At 36.7% G+C, this 23502-nt stretch overlaps 1 protein-coding gene across 4 annotated transcripts in view; it reads right to left on the bottom strand.

Annotated features, from left to right (window-relative positions):
- Positions 1–23502, bottom strand: part of FRYL (FRY like transcription coactivator) — a 274545-nt gene that overhangs the window by 154294 nt on the left and 96749 nt on the right. Inside the window, exons 1-2 of one of the 4 annotated variants that reach the window (XM_040484096.1) lie at positions 14140–14143; positions 3611–3617 (exon numbers count right to left, since the gene is read on the bottom strand). The exons of 2 other annotated variants lie outside the window; for them this stretch is intronic. The gene's annotated coding sequence lies outside the window, so the exon portion shown is untranslated. Of the gene's footprint in view, positions 1–3610; positions 3618–13065; positions 13129–14139; positions 14144–23502 lie in introns of those variants that run through there. One more of the 4 variants, XM_040484078.1, reaches the window with a different exon arrangement.

The following is a 23502-nucleotide window of genomic DNA, read 5'->3' as shown; positions in this document are numbered from 1 at the left end:
GAGTTCGAGCCCCATGTCAGGCTCTGTGCTGACAGCTCAGAGCCTGGGGCCTGCTTCGGATTCTGTATCTCCCTCTTTCTCTGCCCCTACTCCCCTGCTCACTCTCTGTCTCTCTCTCTTAAAAATAAATAAAGATTAAAAAACTTATTATAAATATATACTCTCCAAACTCACAAATTGTTCTGTTAAAAAAAAAAAACCAAACTTACTCTACCAAACATAGTGTGCCAAGATATATAAAAGTGACCTGTGATAACTCCAAAAGAATGTTCTAGAAAGCAGTATAGAGTCAGGTTACAGCAGTTACTTCAGAAAAAATAACTGCAAATTAAGAAAAAAATATTTTTGAAAGACAGAATTTCCAAACACTTGGCTTCTGTTCATGCCCTAGTTATTATCTTTATTTATTTACTTACTTTCCCCACAAAACAGACTTTTTTCCTCCAAGATTAAAAATCAGTCCCATGTGATGCTTATATATTAAAAAGTAAAGAATATTACAAATTTTTAATACTGCACTTAAAACTAAATTATCTTTGTGTCACATCAAATTAAAATATAATATGCATTGTAATCTAGAACTAAAATTATATAATAAGAACAATTCAAAACAAAAATTCACAGTCCTTTGAACACAGTACACACTATTTATTTTAAACAATGACCTGTTTGTTTACTCTGTTTCATGATCCAACATTGTGTATTATAAAGAAGAGGCTCTGTTAACAAACGTTATTGTGAAAAATGGTGATCTTAAAAGAAATCATTTTGGATCATTAAGAGTACTCTATATTTTATATCCATGTTATGTTGGAAAACTTTGGGTAATCATAAAATAGTAAAAATCAAACAAAAACCAACAACAACAATAAAAAACTACTCAGAGAGTTTCCTGAAGTTTAATTTACATTTTAAACATAAAAACAAAAACATTTTCAAGATTTTGACTTAAAGTAGTTGTTACAGGATATATCTTTTTTTTCTTTAAGATTTGTAAGTCTCAAAATAAGATTCATAAGATCATAAAAGAGTTACAAAGTTTTTTTTGTCTTTAACTTTACAATAAATGTAACCAAAGAATCAGCCTTGTAATTAATGGGCCTGGTACTTAATTTCTAGACTTTGATGAAGTATAAACTTCTTAAATGACATTATTTGAATAGTTGCCTTAAAAAAGAAAAAAAAAACTTTAATTAAAATAACTTCTCACATTTTACTTTGTTATACTTCCTAAAAAGCATAAACATAAATTAAGCATAAATGAACATCACTAGATATCAAAACTGCATATTTTAAGAAATTTGCCAATAAAGCCAAAAATTTTAGGAATATCTGTACTTATCTTCTATTCTGTTCCAAATATCTGCACTAGCTTCCAAAATAAAAATATTTCAAGTTTGACAAAAAATCCAATGTTTATGAAAAATGTTTTAAAATCAAATTAATTTCAATTATATTTCTTAATAAGTATTCATGAATGTTTGTTGAATTAATTAATACCCAGATCTACTGATTGCAATTCCAGGCCGCAAAACACTCTAATGTTGATATGACGGGACCGGCAAAATAAATTATAATCTAATAAACAGAACGTTCTATAGACCACTGAAATGACATCATCAAAAGTACTGAATGGGGGTGTGCCTGGGTGACTTGGTTGAGCACCCAACTCTTGATTTCAGCTCAGGTCACAATCCCAGAGTCATGGGATTGAGCCCCACATCAGGCTCTGCACTGAACGTAGAGCCTGCTTAAGATTCTCTCTCTGCCCCTCTCTTCTCCTTCCCCACTTGTTCTCTTTCTCTCTCAACAACAACAAAAAAAACAACAACAAAACAACAAAAACCTGAATGGCACAGGAAAACACTCAACATACAGAGTTGAGTGCAAAAAAGGTCATAAGACAGTATATAAAACCAAAATAAAATAAAAAGGCAGAAAGAATATTTGCAGCATAGAACAAACACAGAGTTCATCACTTTTATCTCCATCTACAAAGCTCTAATGGCGTCAGCTGGAAAAAGACCCTCACCCCCAAACCAAAAACTATAGACAAAAGATATGAACAAACAAGTTACAATATTTAATCACACTAATACTTTTTTAAACAAGTAAAAATTAGATGACACTTAGCAAAGTGTCCCACCAGTTTGTGTTTCACTAATGTTTCACCTTTGGTAAAGATGTGTGAATTTCTCTCCTATTTTGCTAACGGAGAAGAAACAGAGGTGATTGCTGCAGGCAAGGTGAAAAGACCAGTTTCCACATAACTAGATTAACTTGATACCCCGACTGCTTGAGTTAAATATTTCATAATGTAAAACAATAATATTTCCCTACATGTTACCATAAAATTTTGAAAAATTTATGTAAGCTTATGAGAGAATGAAGACATAACCGCTAGAGCATAATTCGTAACACAATGTAGGCACTGAATTACAAATTGTAGAAACCCAATGTCATATCAAACATCCTTGGAATATAAATCTACTAAACTCTAACTGCTAATAATAAGAATAAAGCCACGACCTGAATAATTAAAATATAGCAATAGAAGCTAGCATGCCTATTCTTTCTTTTAGATAAAGCGCAAATAAAAAAATAAATATGGCATTTTTGGACAGCTTATTCTATATAGCACTGCACTAGCATATTTACTAAAACAATTCTTTTTTTCATGTTAAGACTCCTATACCCTTGTAAAATAAACTTAAATTCAGGCAAAGAGAGCAGACAAGCCTTAATGGGAGACATGTTTGGTTTTGTTACTTGATAGCAGCAATTCTCAACCTTTTTTTTTTTTTAACCTGCCTCCACTGTGCTCTAATGCACAGCACTCTAAACAGTAACATGACTCAAAATACAGAGTGATTCTCAACAACTGGGATGGTTCCAACAGGGATAGGTAGGGGCGGGTAGATGTAGTTTAAAAAGATCCCAGTGGAGTCTGTGAAAAAATACCTATAGCACCCTTATCCCAAGAACAGGTCTTTAGGGGTAAAAATTCCTACTTTAGTCACAATCTTTTATTTGCATGTGCATACATTCATGTATAGAAATGCAGAAATATAACAAAGTTTTGTACAACTGCTTACTATTATTACTTACACTGGCCAACAATAAAAATTTTGATGATCACCCACCACGCCCGGCAAAAAAAAAAAAAAAAAAAGTATCATGCAAATGGCATTGGAACAAGAACAAATATAAAAAACAGCTCTGTTGGGGCGCCTGGGTGGCACAGCCGGTGAAGCGTCCAACTTCAGCCAGGTCACGATCTCGCGGTCCGTGAGTTCGAGCCCCGCATCAGGCTCTGGGCTGATGGCTCGGAGCCTGGAGCCTGTTTCCGATTCTGTGTCTCCCTGTCTCTCTGCCCCTCCCCCATTCATGCTCTGTCTCTCTCTGTCCCAAAAATAAATAAAAAACGTTGAAAAAAAAAAATTTAAAAAAAAACAGCTCTGAATTTAAAAAGCAAGACCAAAATTCTAGTTTAAAAAAGCAAGTCTACCCCAACAAGTTCTTTTGTGGATATCAACAAGCTGATTCTAAAGTTTATATGGAGAGGCAAATGACCCAGCATAGCCAACACAATACTGAAAGAGAACAAAACTGGAGAACTTACACTGCCTGACTTCAAGACTCACTTTAAAGCTACAGTAATAGAGACAATGTGGTACTGGTGAAAGAAAAAAAAAAAAAAAGATCAGAGGAATAGGACAGAGAATCCAGGAATAGACCCACAAATGATCTTTGACAAAGAAGCAAAGGCAATCAATGGGAAAAGGAGGTTTTTCCACAAATGGTGCTGGAATAACTGGAAATCCACAGGCAGAAGAAAAAGAAAGAGGAGAAGGAAGAAGAATCCTCTAAACACAGAACTGACACCTTTCACAGAAATTAACTCAAAATGGATTATAGATTTAAAAATGAAATGGAAAACTATAGAATTCCCAGAATATAATATAGGAGAAAAGCCAGGTATTCTTGGGTTTGGCAATGACTTTTTAGATATAACACCAAAATAGAAGCCATGAAAGAAAATTTGATAAATTGAGCTTTATAAAATTAATAACTTCAGCTCTACAAATGACACTATAAAGAGAATGAAAAGACAAGGCACAGATTGGGAGAAAATCTTTATAAAACACATCTGATAAAGGACTGCCATCCAAAATATATAAAGAATTCTTGGGGTGCCTGTGTGGCTCAGTCAGTTGGGCAACCGACTTTGGCTCAAAACACCGTCTCACAGTTCATGAGTTCGAGGCCCGTGTTGGGCTCTCGGCTGTCACCACAGACAGCCCACTTCAGATCTTCTGTCCCCCTCTCTCTGCCCCTCCCCTGCTCACTCTCTCTCAAAAATAATTAAACATTAAAAAAAATTCTCTTACAGGCACCTGAGTGGCTCAGTCGGTTAAGCGTCCAATTTCAGCTCAAGTCATGATCTCATGGTTCATGAGTTCGAGCCCCGCATTGGACTATGGGCTGACAGCTCAGAGCCTGGAGCCTGCTTTGGATGCTGTGTCTCCCTCACTCTCTGCCCCACTCCACTCATACTCTGTCTCTCTCTCAAAAATAAATAAAATATTTCAAGGGCGCCTGGGTGGCTCAGTCAGTTGAGCGTCTGACTTCGGCTCAGGTCATGATCTCGTGATCTGTGAGTTCAAGCCCAGCATCGGGCTCTGCGCTGACAGCTCAGAGCCTGAAGCCTCATTCAGATTCTGTGTCTCCCTCTCTCTCTGCCCCTACCCTGCTGTCTCTTTCTCTCAAAATATAAACAAACATTAATTAATAAATAAATAAAATATTTTTAAAAATAAAAAAACAAAAAAATAAAAAATTCTCTTAAAAAAAAGAATTCTTAAAAGTCAAAAAGAAAATAACCCAATTAGGAGTGCCTGGGTGGCTCAGTTGGTTAAGTAAGCATCTGACTACGGCTCAGGTCATGATCTCACAGTTCAGGAGTTCGATCCCCGTGTCAGGCTCTGTGCTGACAGCTCGGAGCCTGGAGCCTGCTTCCGATTCTGTGTCCCCCTCTCTCTCTGCTCCTCCCCTGCTCACACGCTGTCTCTCTCTCAAAAATAAATAAAGATTTAAAAAAGAAAAAGAAGAAAAAGAAAATAACCCAATTAAAAAATAGGACAAATGTCTGCATAGACCCCTCCACAAAGAAGACGTACAGATGACAAACAAGCATATTAAAAGATGCTCCGTATGACAGGTCTTCAGGGAAATGCAAATTAAAACAACACTGACCCACCACTGTACACGTACTAGGATGGCCAAAAAACCCAGAACGCTGACACACCGAATGCTGGTGAGAGTGCGGGGCAACAAGAACTCTCATTCATCGTTGGTGGAAATATACAAAACGATACAGGCACTCTGGAAGACGGTTTAGAGGTTTCTTACAAAAATAAACATACTCTTACCAGATGACCCAGCAACCATGCTTATTGGTATTTACCTAAAGGAGTTACAAATCCACACAAAAACCTGTATAGGGAAGTTCATAGCAGCTTTATTCCTAAATGCCAAAACTTGGAAGCAACCAAGATGACCTTCAGTAGGTGAAGGTTTCAAAAATAAACTGTGGTGCGTCCAGACAAGGGAATAGTATTCAGTGCTAAAACAGAATGAATGATCAAGCCAAGAAAAGACTTTAGAGGAAACCAAAATGCATATTATTGAGAGAAGCCAGTCTGAAAAAGTACATGGTATATGATTCCAACTATATGACATTAAGGAGAAGGCAAAAGTATGGAAGCAGGAAAAAGATGCATGATTGCCAAGGGTCAGAGGCAGAGGCGGACAGGGGAGTGCAGGGAATAGGGGAGCACAGGTGATTTTGAGGGCCCTGAAACTATTCTGTATGAAATTGTAATGATGGGAACATGTCCTTATATTTGTCAAAACCCAAAGAATATACAACACAAGGAGTGAACCCTAATGTAAACTATGGATTTGGGGAGATTACCATGTGTCAAATAGGTTCATCACTTATAACAACTGTATCACATTAATATAAAATGTTAATAAGGGAAACTCGGGGCAGGATAAGGGGGTGCATGGGAACTGTTTGTACTTTCTCCTCAAATTTTCTGTAATTTGACACTGCTCTAAAAAATAAAGTCTGTGAATTCTTAACAATTCAAAAAGAAAGAAAGAAAAGCCCATTCTATCCCTGTCAGCCAGAACCAAAGATGCCTGGGAAGAGTCAAAATAAACAACAGCTCAAGCTAAAGTTTAAAACAATAATGTACTTGGATCAAGCTCAGAGAAAGGAAACAGATTATAAGTCAATTAAAAATAAAATGTCAAAAACACAAATCAGGTTACACGGTAGACTGAAAGTAGAAACAAAGCTAGCAAAATCAATATTAGGGAATAATAGCAAATTTCAACTTTTGGTGAGGCCAGTCAGGTTGGTATAACCTCTCAACAAACTATCCAGAGAAAAACTGCACATTTGGAAACAACTGTATCTGAAAAGGACATAAGGAAATACAAATGATATGTATGCTGTGAGTATTGAAAGGTACAACATGAAGACATCATTTGAGGACTTCAGTGAACACACACAGTTTGTTATCAAGGTGAGATGACCTCAAAACTTCTTCATAAATGAAGGACACTCATACCAGACACTGTTTATTTCTGATGGAAATGAAACAGTATTTAATACTTTATTAAGGTATTTTTCATATTTGTTCCTTTTATTTTATTAATTTTTTAAATTTTAATCCCAGTATAGTTAACATACAGTGTTAGTTTAGGCGTACAATATATTGATTTAATGGAATTCTATCGATTACTCAGTGCTCATCATGGTTAAGAGTACTTTTAATCCCCTTCACCTCTTTCACCCCCTGCCCCCAGCTCCCCTCTGGTAAGTACCAGTTTTGTTCTCTACAGTTCTAACAAACCTAGTCTTATTTCAAGTGATATGCTGGTAAATGCCTCTTTAAAAAAAAAGAAAGAAAGAAAGTCTTCTGATTGATAGCATTTGCCAATTTCCATTGTGTAAATACCGTCATCATGATTGATTTCAAGCCACCAACAGTTTAACAACCAACTAGTTAAAATTCCTGGCAGTAACTAGATCCAGAATATACTATAAGTTATAATACTCAATTTGTGATGAGGAAATTGACTCCTAATTAAAGTCATTTGTCACTTGGGAGTGAAATATGAATTCAGGTCCTGAGTTTCTAACAACTTTCAGATCAGTGGCTTTATTTTCTCCAGAATCACCAGATTTTCATACATCCCTTTTTTTTTCTCTTTTAAGGATTTAGATTACATACTATTGGCTTAGAATAACTATTTCCCAAATCAAATATTTTGGTTGCATCTTCAAATTCCTTTACATAAAATGAACTAAAAAGAAACAGCTTTTCCACTTTGATTAGAGATATATTTACCTATATTTTCTTTCTTTTTTATTGAAGCTTTTATTTTTAATTTTAGGTAGTTAACATACAGTGCAATATTGGTTTCAGGAGAATTCAGTGATTCATCACTTACGTACGACACCCAGTGCTCATCACAACAAGTGCCCTTTTCAATACCTATGGCCCATCTAGCCCATCTCCCACCCACCTCCCCCCATCAACCCTCAGTTTGTTCTCTACTGTTAAGAGTCTCTTGTGGTTTGTTTCCCTCTGGTTTTTTCCCCCTCACTTCCCATGTGCTCCTCTGTTTTGTTTCTTAAATTCCATATATGAGTGAAATCATATGGTATTTGTCTTTCTCTGATTGACTTATTTCACTTAGCATAATACATTCTAGCTCCATCCACATTATTGCAAATGGCCAGATTTCATTCTTTTTGATGGCTGAGTTATACCCCATTGTGTGTATGTATGTGTATATATCACATGTTCTTTATCCATTCATCAGTCGATGGACATTTGGGCTGTCTCCATAATTTGGTTATTGATGATGGTGCTGCTATAAACATTGGGGCATATGTACCCCTTCAAATCTGTACTTTTTTTTTTTCAACGTTTATTTATTTTTGGGACAGAGAGAGACAGAGCATGAACGGGGGAGGGGCAGAGAGAGAGGGAGACACAGAATTGGAAACAGGCTCCAGGCTCTGAGCCATCAGCCCAGAGCCTGACGCGGGGCTCGAACTCACGGACCACGAGATCGTGACCTGGCTGAAGTCGGATGCTTAACCGACTGCGCCACCCAGGCGCCCCTCAAATCTGTACTTTTAATCCTTTGGTTAAATACCTAATAGTGCAATTGCTGGCTTATAGGGTAGTGCTCACCTATATTTTTAACTCCTTTTTTACTTAGTTTTATTTTTTACGTTAAAATCTGTCATCTTGGGGCACCTGGGTGGCTCAGTGGCACGTCCAGCTCTTGATTTCGGCTCAGGTCATGATCTCACAGTTTGTGAGATGGAGCCTTGCAACACACTCTGTGCTGATAGCATGAAGCTTACTTGGGATTCTCTCCCTCCCCCTCTCTCTGCCCCTCCTGTGCTCATTCTCGCTCTCCCTCTCTCTGTCAAATAAATAAGCATATGAGAAATAAATCCATCATCCAACTGGAGTTTATTTGGAGTGATATTCAATAAAGACATTTTTTTTCTCCAATATTTCATCAATTCTTTTAGGTTCCTTTACTGAAAGTCAATCACTGATCTTATTCACTGATTTTATTCACTGTAGTTTATAAACTACATCCAAACTCAAATTGTGCTTTGTATCCTGCTCATTAAGAATCTGGTTTTGGAGAGAAAAAAAGAAAAGAAAAGAATATTCAGAAGGGAAGCTGAGAGAAGAAATTCTTTTAAAAAGGAAAAGGAATGGAGGTGGATTAGGCCTGGAACATAGGCTGAAAAAACCTCCTAGGCCTATTTCTATTGGACTATTCATTTAAACCTTGTAGCCTGGGTACCTGTCTTTTTGAGGAGTGATATACTGCTATCCCTTTCTTGATAACAAATTTAACAAATTAATGATACAGTGAAACTACAGTCTCATAAGAAAGATCATGGACATAAGCATACTCACATAAAAAATTTGTTTTTGTATCAGTATCTCCTTTTAATTACTGTAGCTTTATAATAAGTTTTATTATCTGTTGGCACAAATACTCCTGTTTACTCATCACCCTCAGTAATTTCTCAGCTATTGTTTTTCACTTACACTTCCAGACTTGTATGTATCTTCATAAATTAATGGAAAAAATTGGCATCTTAATTAAGACTTCTTGTCTAGAACCTGGGCATACCCTCATTAATTTATCTTCTTTTGTGTGTCCGAAGAGAAATGAGATCTATAGGATTCTTTTTTTCTTTTTTTTAGATTTGAATTTTTATTCACTCTTTAAGTTACTAATTTTTAAAATCATAGTATGTAATTCTTACTAATTCTATTCGTAAATACTTTAAGTTTCTGTTCTGTATGAATGCAATCATTTTTCTTACTATTCAGCCCCACATTTCTGCTTCTGGTAGAATTTCAATGGATAGAAAAATTAAGACTTTTACTTGTTCTTTGGACATCTGTTCCTAAAATGTTTATTTATCCTAGTCTAAACTATTCCTATTGAAAACAGTTTCTAAACATAGAAGTCCTATGACATCCTTGGCACATATCCAATGCTTTTTACTTGAAGTCTACTACAGAAATATCTCTTATTATAAAGCTTAATAAAAATGACCTATCTCTAAATAATCCATTATTCACTCAGCTAGAATCTCCCTGAGGTTATTATTTTCTTGTACTCTTTGAACCTTCAGAAACTCAGCTCAGAAACTATTCCAAAAATCTAGAAATTATGTGGTATTTTTAAAATGTGCATGAACCCAGGAGTCAGAAGACCAGGGCCCCAGACTTGACTTGGCTACTTAGTATCATTATAATCTTGGTCATATTATTTAACCTTTCCAAGCTTTTGCCTTCCCTCTAGAAAAGGCTGAATTAAATCTCAACCACGGGTATGTATCAGAAGCAACAAGAAAGTTGTTTTCATTTTTGTTCTCCTCTTCTCCTCCCGTAAAAATACTCACTGCCAGGGAAAAAGCTATCATGACAGACTTTTCTCCCCTGGCCAGACATGAATCTGGGGATCAGAATCGGAGAGCCCTGAGGTGAAAACCGGAAGGCCAGAATCCTGCAGGACCTCATCTGGCACACACATGTAGATTTAGGGCCTATGGGAGGTAAACAGCAGCATATCGATGCATAACCATCTTCTTTGCCTTCTAAGAAGCTGAGCAGAATCTAATACGTGGGCCGAACCCTCCATACCCTTGAAGCTGACATGGTGGGGGAAGACAAGGACCAAAGAGGCTTCCTCCTAATATTTTAACTGGAGCTAACAGAGGCTCAGAGACGCTGAGAATGCTTTCCCTTCCTTGAGATAACTCTTTAAAACACCATAGCTGTATGGCCCACCCTTAGTTAGCAGACAAAGAGATCTAACTGCACACTACAGATACCCAGCAGCCAGAGATAAAGAAAACAAATAAAAATATTTACCAAACATGAGCAGTAAACATCATTATAGGTTTCAGCACACCCAATCTATTTCAATTAAAAACAGAAACTAAACAAAGATGCAACCTCTTGCCTTATTATTCAACACTAGGTGGTTAAGGAAAAATATAAGATACAAAAAAATTATAATTGTTATAAATACTGAGAAAGAAATACAGCTTTCTATATTAAAGCAATAATCACCTAGAAAGGAAAATGGATAAAAAATCTTCTATTGGCAAGTATAAAATAAGTTGTGATAAATTTAATAAGGAAAACATAGGATTTACATAGCAGAAACTACCAAAACTTTCTTTCTCCCTCTCCCTCTCCCTCTCTCTCTTTTTTAAGCAATCTCTACACCCAACGTGGGGCTTGAACTCACAACCTTGAGATCAAGAGCCTCATGCTCTACTGACTGAGCCAGCCAGTTACCTCTACGAGAATCTCATAAAGAACATAAAAGATCTGAGCAAATGGAAAGACATATTTGTGGGTAAGAGCACTTGTTATTATAAGGGTTAATTCTCACAAAATTATTAATTATGACAATTCCAATTAAGATTTCAATACAATTGTTTTTTAAGTTTTACTGGATAAAACCATCTTCAAGTATACATAAGGAAGAATAAATAGCTCCCAAAAGTTAAAAAAAATCATTTTTAAAAAATACAAAGAATATTTTCTAAATCAGAAGACAACATAACTATAATTAGAACGCATTATAACTATATCTGAAACATTACATCGAAATATAAAATGACTATATTAGACCATAATATAATAGTCAGTAAACATAAGTAAAAATAAATTGGATTAATGTAAAAGATTAGACAGCCTCCCCAAAATCCCAGTATAAGCATTCAACATGGGCAAAAACAGAAGAAAGGGGATGATTTATTTAGTAATAATGTTTGAATATCACCTGACCATTCAACTGAAAAAAAACAAATACACTATACTCAAAAACCAGATGAACAGGATGTTGAAAATTATTTTTAAGTTTTTAAAAAAATTTTTAAGAAAAAAATTCATAGGAGTCCACATACAGAATCCAGGGCAGAGGAGATTGTTGGCTAAGATAGAAAACCTAAAATTATTCTAAAAGGATGAATACATTCAACCAAGTAAAAATTTTTGATATTTATTAGGCAAACAATACCATAAACAAGACAGGACCAAGTTGGAAAAAAATATAATGCAGATGACAGCTAACATAAAGTATTCAAAAGGGCACTTAGCAATTAACAAGAAAAAGACAACACAATAGAGAAAAATTGGCAAAACTATATACAATTAGTCAATTCATGTAAGAATAAATCTAAGAAGACAACATATGAAAAAACATTCAAACTTTCTAGTATCCAGAAAATGCAAATTAAAGTAGCAATAAGCTTTCATTGTACACACACCAGACTGGCAAATATTAGAACAAGTAATCTATCGTTGGCAAGATACAGGGAAACTGACCGCTTAACCCACTGCTGATGGAAATGTAACATCCACCTAAGTACAGTCTGGTATGCTGAACAAAAAGACGAGCATTCTGGCTCCTATAGCACAGCACTACAGATATTAATTTCTTTGATCTACAAGCTTTCCATGCAACTCTCTGATTAGAATTTAGTTCTGTATGACCTACCCCACAAGGAGAGGAAAGAATGGCCCGCCAGCTCAAGCATTAACACCCACTTGGCACATTTCTCATTGTAAATTAGTAGATTGGCAAACATAAAAACTTGTCTCTGTCAGACTGTTTATTACAATTCCACCTCCTGAAAAAGATTTCATATCCACTCTCAGCATTAAGGCAAAGTCAAGTTTTGTGACCTGATCCCGGTCTTTGCTGGCCTTCTCTGGCAATTCCTTAAATCACAATCAAAATCTTTGGAGTGAGGCCCAGGCATCTGTATGTTTTTGAAGACTCCCCAACATGACTCTCATGTGCCGCCAAAGTTGAGAATCATTACCTTAAACTATTCTTTTAAAGTGGAACAGTTGGTTCTGTACAATAATTTTACTTAAAACTAATTTTGATCAATAAAAAGTTCCAAAAGTACCATAAATAAGGAAACCTGTTTATATAATAACCACAAATAACATCCATCAAGCAATTTGGAGCTTGTTAAATAAATGCACGTCAGGGGCACAGCTCTAGGAAGCAAAGCAGAGGATCAATCAAACAATTCCAAAACCTAATCTTAAAAAGTCATATGTGGTTCTCCCCGTTCATACTAGAACTCTTGAACTGATTTTTCTCTTGTGCTTTCAGCCACTTTACTCACTGACTCGTGCCCCACACCACACACCCTGGAGCCCCATCAATCCTCTGCCTTTCATTATCTGTGATTTCGAAGGGTGAGGCTTCATTGATGAGAACTTAAGAACCATCAATTCCTCCCTGTGCCTTATATCCTGTATCTGGTCACCAAACCCCATCTTAGTGAAGGGAATCTCCCCCGCCGTCTTTTTCCTGCATGATTAAGCTTCATCTCTATGATACCCTATGTAGACTGTAGAAATGCGTGCCTCTGTACTCTGCATAAAAATGCACCACTAACCTTACCTTCAAGAATGTCACTAAGGCCACTTTATTGGAATCATCATTTTCTTTTCTTCCACAGTGTCCCTACAATAAGAATGACTCATTCACATATTGCTACAAAATTTTATGTGAAGCTTTTAAGTTTTTCCATTTTTTTCAGACTTCATTTTTTTTTTTAAGAGCAGTTTTAGGTTCACAGCAAAACTGAGAGAAGGAACGGAGATTTCCCATGTACCTTCTGCTCCCCACATGCACAGCCTCTCCCATGATCAACAGCCCCTACCGGCACGGTATATTTGTTACAGTTGACGAACCTATCCTGACACGTTATTATCATCCAAAGTCCATCATTTACCTTACAGTCCATTCTTGGTGTTTTATACTCTATGGGTTTGAACAAATGCATCCACCAACAAAGAACACTGAGAGTAGTTTCACTGCCCCCCCAAAATCCTCTGAGCCCTACCCATTCATCTGTCCCTCCTCCCAACCCCTGGCTACCACTTTTCTTATTGTGTCCATGGTTTTACCTTTTCCAGAATGTCCTATAGTTGGAATCCTACTGTATGTAGTAGCCTTTTCAGACTGGCTTCTTTCATTTAGTAATAATACATTGAAGTTTCCTACAAATCTCTTCATGCCTTGAAAGCTTGTTTCATTTTAGCACTTAATACTATTCCATTGTCTGGATGCACCACAGTTTATCCACTCCCCTACTGAAGGACATCTCTGTTGCTTCGAAGTTTTGGCAAGTATGAATAAAACTGCTCTAAACATCAGTGAAGATTATTTTAAACAAAACAAATATCCATCTAATGCATCTAATGTAAATTTGTATTTGCTATTATTTATAGTGTTATGTTAATGGATATTAGTTCATCCTTCATTTTTATATTTTCACTACTTTCTGTATCACGTGCCAATAAATATATGTATTGTTTCTAAAACCATTCATATGATTTTCTACTATGAACCACCATCACATTTCCAATTCATTATCTTCTAGTAGAAATAGGTCTGATGCTTAGGAATTTGTCCTCTATAGTCTTCCCCAAAGAGACTTCTTAATTTTCTTGTTCTAAAAACCCTTAAAACTTTACTCATTTTAGCAAATGTTTTAAATTGGGAAACAGCATGCTTAAACCAACTAGTAGACTCAAAATAAAATTGGAATAAATTCCTCTTAGGCAATGTCCTGTGACATCATACATTAACAGATTAGGAGGAGGAATAATCAAGAGAACATATTCAGGGCGCCTGAGTATCTCAGTCGGTTAAGAATCCAACTTCGGCTCAGGTCATGATCTTGCAGTTTGTGAGTTCAAGCCCTGCCTCGGGCTCTGCGCTGACAGCTCAGAGCCTGGAGCTTGCTTTGGATTCTGCGTCCTCTCTGCCTCTACCCCCATTCATACTCTGTCCCTCCCTCTCAAAAATAAACATTAAAAAAATTTTTTTTGAAAGAGAACATAACCCAGTCCATCCTGCAAAAGGCTAGCAAACTGTGTCTTATCAATGTGATAATGAGATCGTACACATGGTTACTTCCAGAAATGAAGTCTAAAAGAGTATGGACAGTATTGCAACAAGCCAGAACCCAATGATTTGGGGCTTAGCCACGACAGTAGGCCAGATACCTATCAGGTGTCATATTTAAAATATTTAGCAATTAGTACAGAGGGGCAATTAGAACAGACTCTGGCTATAAATACCACTACAGCCATAAGGATGTATAATGGCTGAATATCAACAATGTTGGAGGTAATAAGAAATCTAGGAATGGAGGCAGAGTATGATAACAGGTAAAAAGCACCACAGAGATCAATGGAAAAACAACATCAACAAAAACAATGGAAGAACAACAGGTGTTATGTTAGCAAACATATTATGCATAGTCTAAGAACAGGAAATACAAGGACATGCACTAAGGGAGGTAGATCTCATCATTAAAAAGATACATCAGCAGCAATTGATTCTCTTCGAGTCTTTATGTTTTGTTTTTGTATGAAAACTTCATTCCCTTGAGGAGCAAAAGCAGAGTCCTGTATTTGAAAGAAATAGAGTTGCCAGAGAGTTTGACAAAGCAAGGCTCAGGAAGGAAGAAACACCCATTAGTAGAGGTGGAGCTTTGACTTCCATTCTATGCACAAGAAGGAACCGCAGCCTGGACACTAGAACCGAAGAGTAGAGTCAGGCCAAAGCTCATAGTGAGGGGGGCTGATGCGAGTTGGGTGGACTAGTGAGCTCGGGCTCTCCAAAACTCACCATCTTAGCACAGGATAGGTTATGACATCCAGGTTTATGAAACAGCAGGTCTGAAACTTACCACAGATATTAACACTGTCCTTTTGAATAATCTTAGATGCTTATGAATACTAGAACCATCTGTTTAGATTTTCCCAATTTTGAAATGTCTATCTCATTATTAAACTATGTGTCTTCATTCTAATACTTACCAACATAAAACTTCCAAACAAAACGTGAAACCAAATACTTAATGAGTTGGAGAATCAGCTGTACTTCTCACAAAACAAAATGTTCAGTCTTGAAAATAAAGTTTCTCTGTCAAATGAGGTAGACCTGGCTTAAGGAGTTAGAATATATATATCTCTTTTTTAATGGATAAAGCAGGCCCGTGATTCCTAAATTCAAAGATGCCTACAGCTAGGAACTCTAAATTCAGGGACCATCACAGAGTTCACACTGTTCATTCAGCACAATGAGTTGGCCTCCTTGTCTAGGCTTCATTTCCTAAAGTAGACAGATTTCTCTGAGGGATGAGAGAATATTTTGGCAATAAGCAATAGGTGATTCTTTTCTACTGTGATCAATATGAATTCTCGATGGATACATCTCTGAAATTAATGTCAATTGAGAACATTAATTACCTTGCCATATTCATTTATAGAATCCAAGTTAAAAATCTCCTTCACCTCCCATATCTATTGTTCCCACCTCTTAAATATTTCTCATATCCATGATTCAATGAGTAAAGATTTTGTGAAACACTCAGAAGAGTACCTAATATGGTAGACATTATAGGTATGTTTGCTAAAAGAAAGAAAAAAAAAGGAAAAAAAATGAGTTTTCTTCATTTGTTCAGCCTTCATCTCACGTCTGGTCTACTGCAGTAGCCATCCACCTACATATATGGTCCCTCCCTCTCTCACCCCCACCACCCCTATTCCACGAAAAACGTAAGTCTGATAAAAATCACCCTAACTACGGTCACAAAATCCATCAATGGTTCTCCATTTGTTTTAGGGTTAAGACCAAAATTCATAACAAAGTCTTCACAATTACATGAGCTCTGACCCCTACCTTTCCAACTCATTCCCATGCTTCTCTGCTCCAGCCAAATTGGCCATATTTCCTCCACTGCCCAGCACGGGATATCCCTTCTGTCCACCCACCCTTCCTCCAAACTGTTAATCCTGTCTTCCTTCAGATTTTGCTGAAGTATCACTAGAGATCAGGGAAGACTTTAAATTGATATATGAAGGATTAAAGGATGTTAAAGAATTTGGTGTGTAATGTACAACAATAACTATACTCTGTTGGAAATACTGGATTAACAATATTTTGTTGTATGTTTTTAAGTTAATTTACTTTGAGAGAGAGAGAGAGAATGAGTGCTCGAGAGGGGAAAAGAGAGGGAGAGAGGGAGAGAGGGAGAGGGAGAATCCCAAACAGGCTCCACATTGCCAGTGCAGAGCCTGACGCAGGGCTCAAACTCATGAACTATGAGATCATGACCTACGCTGAAATCTCGAGTTGGACACAACCAACTGAGCCACCCAGGCACCCCATTGTGCTGTATTTCTGAAAGTTACTAAGAGAGTAAGTCTTCAAAGTTTTCATTGCAAGGGAAAAAATTCTATGTGAGGTGATGGATGTTAATTAATCTTATTATGGTAATTGTTTTGCTATATATATATATATATATATATATATATACACAAATACATACATACACACACACACACACACATATGCACACACACATAAAATCATTATGTTGTATACGTTAAACTTACACAATGTGATACATCAATTATATCTCAATAAAACTGGGGTGGGGGGAGTTTGGGTGTATATTGGGGGTGGGTTCTTACTGCTCTTTAACTTATCTGAACCCCAATTTACTCATCTAATAAAAAAACAGCAACTTATCGACAGATGAGTAGATAAACAAAATGTGGTATATCCATACAACAGAATATTCAGTCATAAAAAGTAATGAAATACCGATAGATAAATAGATGAATCTTCGAAATATGCTAAGTGAAAGAAGATAGTCACAAAAGAACCCTATTAGGATTCCAGTTACATGATGTGTCCCGGAATAGGCAAATCCCTAGAGACAGACAGTAAATTAGTGAGTACGAGGTTCCTTTTTGGGGTAATGAAAATGTTCTACAATTAGAGAGTGGTGATCATTGTACAGCTTGGTGAATAAAAAACTATATAATGTGTAAGCTATACACATTTTTAAAAGGATGACTGTATGGTATGTGAATTGTATATACGTTACATTGTATCATAAACCTATTATTTTTAAAACAACAATGATAGTTTGCCCCAAATTTTTAAGATGCTTACGTGAGATTTAACAAACATATGTCCACATAATTTGGACTGTACACACACACACACACACACACACAAATATGTACTTACCACAATAACAGGACTATAATTACCTCAATGCATGGTAAGTAGAATTATTTTAATCAAGTGACATGCAAATTTCAACTGAAATTTAGACAAATGCATAATTAGCCTTTTGGGGTTGACATTTACTATTTTTGTAATCCAGGAAAAACATCGAGCATTAAAAACTCTACGAACTTTGCTCATTGTGCAAAAACTCAAGTAATTTATGCAAATTTAGTTTCTTAACATTCCATATCTTATTCATATTTTAATTAACAAAAACCATGGTTAAAATAAGTCAATTTATCTCTTCTATGCCTGGGATGACAAATGACTTTTTTGAAACACTAGCTGTCTTAAAATTATGTATGCAAAATAAATTCTATAAATATGTTTACAAGAGGTATTCTATTGATAATAAACGCATCTGTGCCCTTAACAATGCCAATACATAACTGGATACATCTTAGTACTGAATCCTGCATTGTCTTATCAATTTTAGGGAACCAAGCCAATCTTTTAATGATAACATCCTCACCACACAGCTGGTTTAACAGAATGTTCCTGATTCAGTTTTTAAAAGAAGTAAGGCCTAAAACTGTTGGCACAAAGACAAAACCCTGAATTTAGGCCATATGAATGTCACTTCATTGTTGTTACTGAAAGAAATAAGCTCAACTATAATCAAACTTCAGCAGCACTGCATCAACATTCTGCCAGCTAAGCAGGCCTTGAAAACAGAGGGCCTCTGGCGATTAATATAAAACGTAGCATTGAACAATAATAGGAATCGTGGGAAGTGCATCTTATAAACATGAAACATTATTATTTAATGATAAAGGATTATAACATGCACTGCTATTAAGTTATGTTCAACGACAAACATTTAATTTTTCTTTTTTCTTCAAGAAGAGTAAGGGCAACATGTGAAATATATAATTTATTTAATGGAAAAATTATTTGCCTTTTTTTTATATACAAAGGCTATTAATAAATCAGATTTTTCTGTCCTTCCTGAGAAATTCACTAAATAGAGTTTAGTGAAATGCTAAAATTTTTTGAAATCGCTAAGGTTTCATTTTATAAATTGCTGCTTCAGGAACTTACTCCCCTTAGAGACATTACTAGTATAATAATGAACACCAGTGTAAGAGGGACCATATATTTATCCTTCTACCCTTTTTCCTATTAGTAATCCATTCCAACAAAAATGATTGCATCCCCAAGCTTTATCTTACCTGCCTGCACAGTTACCAGAACTTAACTAAACATTAAGTATACAAAGAAGTATTGAGTATGTAAAGAACAACAACAACAACAAAAAAAAACAAACTATGCCCTCCAGGGGCTTATACTATAAGGTTTTTTACTGTAAGTAAAAAAAGAAAGACACGAATGAGGTGATATGTGTAACGATACCATGATGTTTAAGGTGAAGAACAGAACAGATGAAGCATTAAGTATCTGGTGAACTCAAGAAAAGATGGGTCTTCCAAGGTGAAGAAGAGTTAGTTGTGAAGCAGACATAAGGGCTGAGGGGGGCTAAGAGGATGTGCATCCCAGGCAAAGGAAGCGGCAAATACGAACGCCCAACACACTCCAGGAGCTGGGCAAGCACAGCAAGAGAGGAGACACAAAACGAGCAGGGGCTGGATGACAAAAGGTTTCATTCCATAGGGGAGAGAAAGACTATGATGGAGGGGAGAGATTTTAAGAGTGGGCTTCTAGAAGGAGCCTTTGGCAGCAACGTGTAAGAGGCTAACAGGAAGCTATGGCAATAATCCGGATGATAATGAAGACAGGCCTGAACTAAGTTAAGTGGCTACGGCATCAGAAGGCAGGAGAGACTAAGGAAACTGTATAAGGTAGGATGACGCGTCTTGGTAATCAGTGGGGAGTAGGTGGTGTAGGGGTGACAGAGGGCTGTTGACCGACACCTGCTTCCTGGCTCAGGGAGACTGTGGATGGCAGTACTGTCTACCACGATAGGGAACATCTTGTCATTCAAAACGAAACTCAGTCTCCTTCCCTCTACATCTTCTCTGTGTCTCCTGTGGTTCAATAGGATTCCCCTGGTCTCTGTACCCCCCATGCTTTTCACATGGAACAGTCACGTGGTAAGTCATAATGCATACACAGCAGCGCTCATTTAGCTTCCTTACTGTTAGCCTTACATGCACGTTTACTCTCTGACTAGAAGCTCCTTATGAGCAAAGACCTCATCTACTTGTGACAGTACAGTATGTGCTCCATCAAGGCTGGCTGATTCAAGAGCCGGATTATGGAAACAACCCTAGGAAGAAACAGATAACCACCGTCCTTTTCTAGGGTTTTAAAAATACTTTAATCTTCTCTCTCTCCTTTTTAACTATAACAGGGGAAGGGAAGATTTTAAAAAGCCATCCACAGATACTGGCCAAAGAAAAAATTCTCCCACTTTCCAGGGGCAGGACAGACCTAGTTAGGGCCTTATTGAACAGTGAGATTTGTCATCTCAATATTAACCTATTGCTTTACAACTGTAAAAACACCTCCAAGAGATATGTGCCATGAACATCCAAGGGCAACGGGATGCCCACAAACTGAATCATCATATTACAAAGGGCCAACAGCAAAGGCTTTACAAACATCTGTTTTTGGTTCACTTTTGGATTAAGGGAATGTGATTACATGAGATTTGGCTGTGGCTGGTTACAGGGTTCAGGCAAAGACATGAAGAAATGTTTAAATGGTCACAAAACAAAATAACCACATAATTCACAAGTATCTAAGCAAACTAAATTTTTACAAAAGCTGCTGTAATATTAAATGCACTGTTTCTATAGAGGAACCTATTACGTATAGCTTCATTCTCACTATAAAACTCACTATTTTTAAAAAGTACATGGCAAGGATGGGGGAAGGAGAGGTGAGGGGGAAAGAAAGAATAAAAACCATAGTCTATTTTAGTAAAAATGCATTCTGTATTACCCTTTCAAGTAGTAAAAGTATTTAATTTAAATTAGCAATTATCTTTCAATTATAATTCTCAATATTTTAATTCACTTAGAAACTTTCCTAGAACTAAGATAACTTTCTGCCATCTGGCACAACAATATCTCCATATGGAAGAATTACTTACAGATCAGAAATAAAAGAAATACGGAGATTGTAAATGCAGTATATTTGGCAATACAAATACAAATCTCCTCAAATTATATTCTAGAAGGCTTTACCTTAAGAGGTTTTCTCTCTTCTATATCAACATTTGGTCCTTTGTATTATTTACTTACAAAATAAAACTACACTAAATAAATATTTTGGTAAGGAGTTAACTGGAAAAAATTAAATTTAGTCTTTCATATTTTATTCATTAGTTTGCTCAGGCACTGGCAGCACAGTTGGGAGTAAGAACAACTAGGTTCTAATTCTAGTTCTTTGCCACTGTATGACCTTGGAAAAGTCACATTTTTTCTAGATTTCTTCTTTCTTTGGGCAAAACAGACATTATAACAGAATCATTGCTTGATTAATTCATTAGACTGGTATCATATTATTATGATAATTTTGCAAAAAAAAACAGACTATGGTAATAAATCACTTCTATAAGTACTTTCAGATCTTCAGAGTAAAGTACCACTGGAAAACACTGGAAATACTGAACAAAATCAGTATTTCTGCCAAAACCACAGATTGGAGAGTTATGGACAAAATAGTCACTCGGTGACATTAGTTTTACTGACCTCCCTGAACTTTGAATGTTCTTTATCAGAAAATTCACTGTATAAGAGAAAATGACTCATTGTAACTTCAATTATAGTAATAGGGGAAAGTTATGCTCATTATATTAAATGGTCTGACGCCTTCAGATAGCTGATGTTGCTTCAAACAAACATTTTGTACCAACCGAACTGTGGAATAATACTGGTATCGGATAACCCTGCAAAGATCAGAGTCTATTTTTCATTTCTCCCCCTTTTATTTGACCAACTGAGAGAAACTTTGCCAGAATGACACAAATTCGCAAGAAAACCAATGCTGGTAAATTTCAGTCAACGACTATTTAACAACTGCCCAGTGTGTACACATCTAGATCTGTCTCACTGATTACCATCCAAGAAAATACTCCTCGTGTTATTTTCAACAGCTTTTCTTCTATTTGGACTGGTCTAAAGAATTAGCATGCAAGGAATGGCAATGATCATACATCAGCATTTCTCCCATTTGGGAACGTATATACTTACAGCTGCTGCTCCAGGACTTTAACAAGGACTTTATGCTAATTTCAAAAAACACAGAATCCTGTAGGCTCAACATTGTGTCTCAACTGGCTACAGCAGCAGCAGCAGCAGCAGCAGCAGCAACAGCAGCAACAGCAGCAGCAGCAGCAGCAGCAGCAGCAGCAGCAGCGGATTTGTTGATCTATCTCTCCAAGCCGCTGTCCCTTCCCCTCTCGCAGGCAGCGAGTTTTGGCCCACAGTGCCTTGGCTTCATTACCATGCAGTCTCGCAGTGACGCACAACTATAGTGGAAACGCTGCTGAATGCAGATGAACTATCCAGTTGAATAAAAGCTTACAAGTTTATTACAAGTGCCCTGAAGGACATCATCACCTTTCCTTAGGTAGGCATACACGTGGCCACAATTATCTTCTCTGCTTATGTTCCTGTTATCAGTTTTGATGAGCTGTGTCTCTGGCCGCCTTTAGTATAGTCACTGCTAGTAAACAGACAAGGGTAGAGCTCTGCCCTTGGGTGCTAACTTTTCTCACTAAGGGTCTTAGAAATAAAAATAAATTCAGGTTTAGCATAAGATCTTTAAATCTTTTCCTGTAATAGCTGACCAAAAAAAAAAAAAAAAAAAAATATTCAGTGGTATTTATTGCATCCCAGTGGCAGTTTTCTCTAGGCGATTTTAGTAGTAAATTCTCTCCACCCTTCTACACATCCAGGCAGTAAGCAGTGCCTTTCTCAGCATGCTTATGGTGAGAGAGTCCCCTGCCTCACTTAACCCACCAGAGAGAACGCTGGCTAAAGGGATGAAAAGATGATGTAATGAACACTGTGGCTGAGCCCCCACCAGCCCTCTAAAACTGCTCAGCTCAGGACAAAGTTTCCTCTGCGGCATGCAATTTATTCAAAAGAGGGAACTCTATTATAATAATGGGATTATTTCAAAACATAGGGCCTTCTATTCTTAATGTAGCACATAATTCCCCTAGAAAATCTTACAGTCAGAATATCCATGAACAGCGAGAAATCTTCTGGTCAAATAAAATGCACATTTTAAAAACTTTATTCCATAGAAACTTCTGAAACTGGAAACTGACACTCTTACAAGCCTAACGGCTCTTCAAAATAGTAGGGAAGTTTCATAATCAAAACAAATAATATGTGACTGTCAGAAGAAGTGTCTTGACCTCATAATTAGTTTACTGCAACTCTGAAGGTCAATGGAACACGTGTTTTTCCATATGTGCAATACATTTGAATTGACCCACTTATGCTATTACATCCTTGAAAATACTACAAGGAAGGAGTAAATTCAGTGATCAAAGTCGTAACTGAATAGATTTATTCATAACCAAATGGCTCGGCACTGTGTTAAAAGCTAAAAGAACATATGCACTTCCATACCCTAAGGCAAAAAGATAATCCTACCCTTTAAGACATACTCAGTGGTAACAGTATTGCTGGGAGTTTCATTGGAAGCTTGTACTTCTTCAGAGTAGTTCAAGAAACATGGAATAAGTCTGGGTCACTCCTAGTCCTGAACAGGCCCCAAACCTAATTCAAAGCAGGGCTGCAAAAAAGCTAATCACACAGA

Source organism: Herpailurus yagouaroundi, unplaced genomic scaffold (genome assembly GCF_014898765.1).
Source record: "Herpailurus yagouaroundi ecotype Mexico unplaced genomic scaffold, PumYag 28, whole genome shotgun sequence".
Classification (NCBI taxonomy): domain Eukaryota; kingdom Metazoa; phylum Chordata; class Mammalia; order Carnivora; family Felidae; genus Herpailurus; species Herpailurus yagouaroundi.
The sequence above is the reverse complement of the archived record's forward strand: the minus strand, read 5'-3'. Positions and strand labels throughout refer to the sequence as shown.